Genomic DNA, 4,821 nt, shown 5'->3' with positions numbered 1-4,821 from the left:
CCAAGACGGCGTCACCACCAGATTCTTTGGCAGGTGAAGACCACCTGTTGTCAAGATAAGCTGTACTACATGTCCCCTTTCAGATTGGCCGTTGTTGGCTCCCTTCCGGCTCAATATTTGGGAAGAGGATTAGGGCCTCTATAAATAGGACTAGCTACCACCGTAATGAGGGGGGGATAACTCGTTCACAGGCATCTCATCTCACAATGGATTAGGATCATCCTCACCCACACAAGTTAGCCGAGCACAAGAACACCTCGCCTCAGGAGGCTGTTCTTCCCCTTGTACTGTTCATCCTCAGCCCAAGAGGCAATCCACCACCACCAAACTGGAGTAGGGTATTACACCACAACAGTGGCCCGAACCAGTATAAATCTTGTGTCCCTTGTGTTGCGAGTTCGTTGAGTTAGTCCTTGAGATCTTAGCGAAGCTAGGACGTGGATCGGTAGGGGGAGATCTTCGCGCGCACCCCAGTGTTTGAACCTTGAGGGTTTTGCCGGAACCCGTGATCCGACATTTGGCGCGCCAGGTAGGGGTGCGCCGTAGTTTTCCTTCCGTCGGTCTGCGCTCCGCCACCACCGTGCTCCGCCCTCATGGCAGGCGTCTCGCTCCCGGCTCCGACGGCTGGCACCGACGACGGGGCCAGGGGGCTCCGAGCCCTGGCCCCCGCCTTGCGGCAGGTGCAGTGGCCGCCCAAGTTCAAGCCGGAGATGTCGCCGCGCTACGACGGCGCGGCGGACCCGCCAGCTTTCCTGCTAGCATACAAAGAGGCCGTCCTCGAGGCTGGGGGCGACGACAAGGTCATGGCCAACTGGCTTCCCATGGCCCTCACTGGCGTGCCACGTGCCTGGCTGCTCAACCTCCCCAGATTCACGGTGGCATCTTGGGAGGAGTTGTGCGGCCTCTCCACTGCGCGCTACGCGGCACCGGCGCACCACGCGGTCGCGGCCCTACTGGGCGGCTCTCAAGCACCGCCCTTAGATCGTCATATCAAGCCATTCCTTCGCTAGATCGGCACTGCTTCCAAGCACTCGACGGCTCCGCCAGGCTGGGCTATGCCCGAGGTCGACCTCACCTTCGCCTCAGAAGACCACCTCATCTCCACCGCCGGCTCGGGTATGCTCCCGATGCTGTGCACGCCGACCGTCTGCGGTGTAGCCATCACCAAGACCCTCATCGACGGTGGAGCCGGTATCAACGTGCTCTCTATGGAGGCTTTAAGTCTCCTTCATGTATTGCTTGAGCGGCTCCGCCCTAGCCGGTCCTTCTCCGAAGTTGGCGGGGGCTCCTACAACCCCCTGGGGCAAATCCGTCTTCCTGTGACCTTCGGCACGCGCAACAACTACCGCACCGAGCTAGTCGACTTCGACATCGCCCGCATCAATCTGCCATACAACGCCATCCTCGGGTACCCGGTGCTGGCCCAGTTCATGGCGGCGACTCATCCTGCCTACAACCTCATGAAGATGCCAGGAAGCGAGGGTGTCTCACTATGGCTGGGGACGCCAAGGAAGCTATGGCGGCCCTCAAGCTAGCCTTCAGGGCCACGGCGGCAGCTTCCACGGCCGACAAGGTCGAGCCCAAGGCCAAGGGGGCTGCACCGACCAAGAAGAAGCAGCTGTTCACTCAAGGAAAACCAAGACAAAGCAGATACCGGTCGACGCGGACGGGGCCTCTGGCGCTACCTTTGTCATAGGCGCCGACCTTGCCCCAGACGAAGAAAAGGAGTTGGTGGACTTCCAGAGGGCGAACAAGGAAGTATTCGCCTGGGAGCCCAAGCAGCTAGTTGGGGTTCCGATGGAAGTAATTGAACATCTTCTGAGGGTGTGCCCTAATGTGCGCCCAGTGAAGCAGAAGGCGAGCAGGCAATCCACAGAGAAGCAATCTTTCATCGTTCAGGAAACCCGCAAGCTGGAGGCAGCAGGTGTCATTCGCGAGGTCCGGTACTCGGAGTGGTTGGCAAACCCAGTCGTTCTGCCAAAGAAGGGAGGAAAGGAGTGCATGTGTGTTGACTTCACCAACCTTAACAAGGCCTGCTCACAAGACCCATTCCTGCTGCCGCGCATCGACCAGATTGTCGACTCCACTGTGGAGTGTGACCTACTATGCTTCCTGGATGCGTTTTCAGGATACCATCAGATCAAGATGGAAGTGGAAGACGTGGAGAACACGGCTTTCTTGACCCCATGCGGGGTATACTGCTACACTTGCATGCCATTTGGACTGCGCAACGCGGGAGCAACCTTCCAGCGGTTGATGCACATTGCCTTAGGGCGGCAGCTCGGAAGGAACGCTGAGGACGACATTGTGGTGAAATCTCGGGAGACGAGGACCTTAGTTCATGACCTGGAGGAGACCTTCACGACCCTGCGCCAGGTGAAGCTGCGGCTCGATCTGGAGAAGTGTGTGTTTGGTGTCCCTTCGGGCAAGCTGTTGGGCTTCCTCGTGTCTCGCAGGGGGGTCGAGGCCAACCCGGAGAAGGTCAAGGCGATCGAAGATATGAGCCCACCACAAACCCTCAAGGAGATGCAAAAGCTTGCAGGCTACGTGACTTCACTAGGGCGCCTCATCTCCAAATTGGGGGAGCGCGCCTTGCCGTTCTTCAAGCTGATGAAGAAGAAGGGCCCATTCGAGTGGACACCGGAGGCCGACCAAGCGTTTCAGAATCTCAAGAGGTATCTGACCAGCCCGCCGGTGATGGTGGCGCCTCGACCCCACGAGCCCTTGGTGCTCTACCTATCGGCCACACCCATTCCGTCAGCGCAGCGCTGGTAGCTCTTAGAGAAGAGCGTCGGGCCAAGGGCCCGCCAAGAGAAGCCCCCAGGCCAGACGAGGCAGCGTGACACCAAGGTGATGCCTCTGATGTAGCGGCGGCTTCAGCAGGCTGCCTGTAACACCCACGATGCGGCTATATCTTCCACGTGTCGGAGCACGACTTAGAGGCATAACCGCATTGTAGGCATGTCGCAAGAGGGGTAATCTTTACACATCCCATGTACTGAATAAGAAAGAGGTACAGAGTTGGCTTACAATCGCCACTTCACACAATACATGAATATAGCATTACATCATCCAGAATACAAACAAGGTCCGACTACGGAACCAAAATAAAACAAGACTACCCCTAATGCAAATGATCCCCGATCGCCCCGACTGGGCTTCACTACTGATCAACTGGAAACGAAACAACACAACGAACACGATCTTCATCGAGCTCCTCCTTGAGCTCGGTTGCGTCACCTGCACGGTATCAACGGCACCTGCAACTGGTTTTTGGAAGTAAACTGTGAGTCACGGGGACTCAGCAATCTCACACCCTCGCGATCAAGACTATTTAAGCTTATGGGTAGGAAAAGGTAGTGAGGTGGAGCTGCAGCAAGCACTAGCATATATGGTGGCTAACTTACGCAAATGAGAGCGAGAAGAGAAGCAAAGCACGGTCATGAACTAGAAGTGATCAAGAAGTGATCCTGAAAGTACTTACGTTCAAGCATAACTCCAACACCGTGTTCACTTCCCGGACCCCGCCGAGAAGAGACCATCACGGCTACACACGGGGTTGATGCATTTTGATTAAGTTACGTGTCAAGTTCTGTACAACCGGACATTAACAAATTCCCATCTGCCCATAACCGCGGGCACGGCTTTCGAAAGTTCAAAACCCTGCAGGGGTGTCCCAACTTAGCCCATCACAAGCTCTCACGGTTAACGAAGGATATTGCTTCTCCCAAGAAGACCCGATCAGGCTCGGGATCATGGTTACAAGACATTTCGACAATGGTAAAACAAGACCAGCAAAGCCACCCGATGTGCCGACAAATCCCGATAGGAGTCGCACGTATCTCGTTCTCAGGGCAACACCGGATGAGACTAGCTACGAGTAAAACCAACCCTCAAGTTTCCCCGAGGTGGCCCCGCAAGCAGCTCGGTTCGGACCAACACTCAGAGGAGCACTGGCCCGGGGGGGTCTAAAATAAGATGACCCTTGAGTCTGCAGAACCCAAGGGAAGGTGATAGGATGTTAGTGCAAATGGTAAAACCAAGGTTGGGCCTTGCTGGAGGAGTTTTATTTAAGGCGAACTGTCAAGGGGTTCCCATTATAACCCAACCGCGTAAAGAATGCAAAATCAAGGAACATAACACCGGTATGACGGAAACTAGGGCGGCAAGAGTGGAACAAAACAACAGGCATAAGGCCGAGCCTTCCACCCTTTACCAAGTATATAGATGCATTAATTAAAAATAAGAGATATTGTGATATCCCAACAAATATCCATGTTCCAACAAGGAACAAACTTCATCTTCACCTACAACTAACAACGCTATAAGAGGGGCTGAGCAAAGCGGTAACATAGCCAAACAACGGTTTGCTAGGACAAGGTTGGTTAGAGGTTTGACATGGCAATATGGGAGGAATGATATAGCAAATGGTAGGTATCGCGGCATAGGCATAGCCATAGAGCGAGCAACTAGCAAGCAAAGATAGAAGTGATTTCAAGGGTATGGTCATCTTGCCTGCAAAGATCTCCGAGAAGACGAAAGCTTGATCCTCGTAAGCGTACTCAACGGGTCCTCGATCACGTACTCATCTCCCGGCTCTACCCAAAGTAAGAACAGGAGCAAAGGAAACGACAATCAACCTCGTGTAATGTGCAAGCAACATGATGCAAAACATGGCATGATATGCGGGATGTGATATGCAATGCATATGCATGCCTCGGAAGGAAAAGATTGAACCAGGCCTCAACTTGGAAAACCAAGAGTGCCTCTAGAAAGATGAGATGATTTCGGTCAAAATCGATATAAAGGTCACCGGAATCG

This window comes from Triticum urartu, chromosome 1A, assembly GCF_056163025.1.
Source record: "Triticum urartu cultivar PI428250 chromosome 1A, HENAU_Tu73, whole genome shotgun sequence".
NCBI classification, from domain to species: domain Eukaryota; kingdom Viridiplantae; phylum Streptophyta; class Magnoliopsida; order Poales; family Poaceae; genus Triticum; species Triticum urartu.
Note: the sequence above shows the minus strand (reverse complement) of the source record.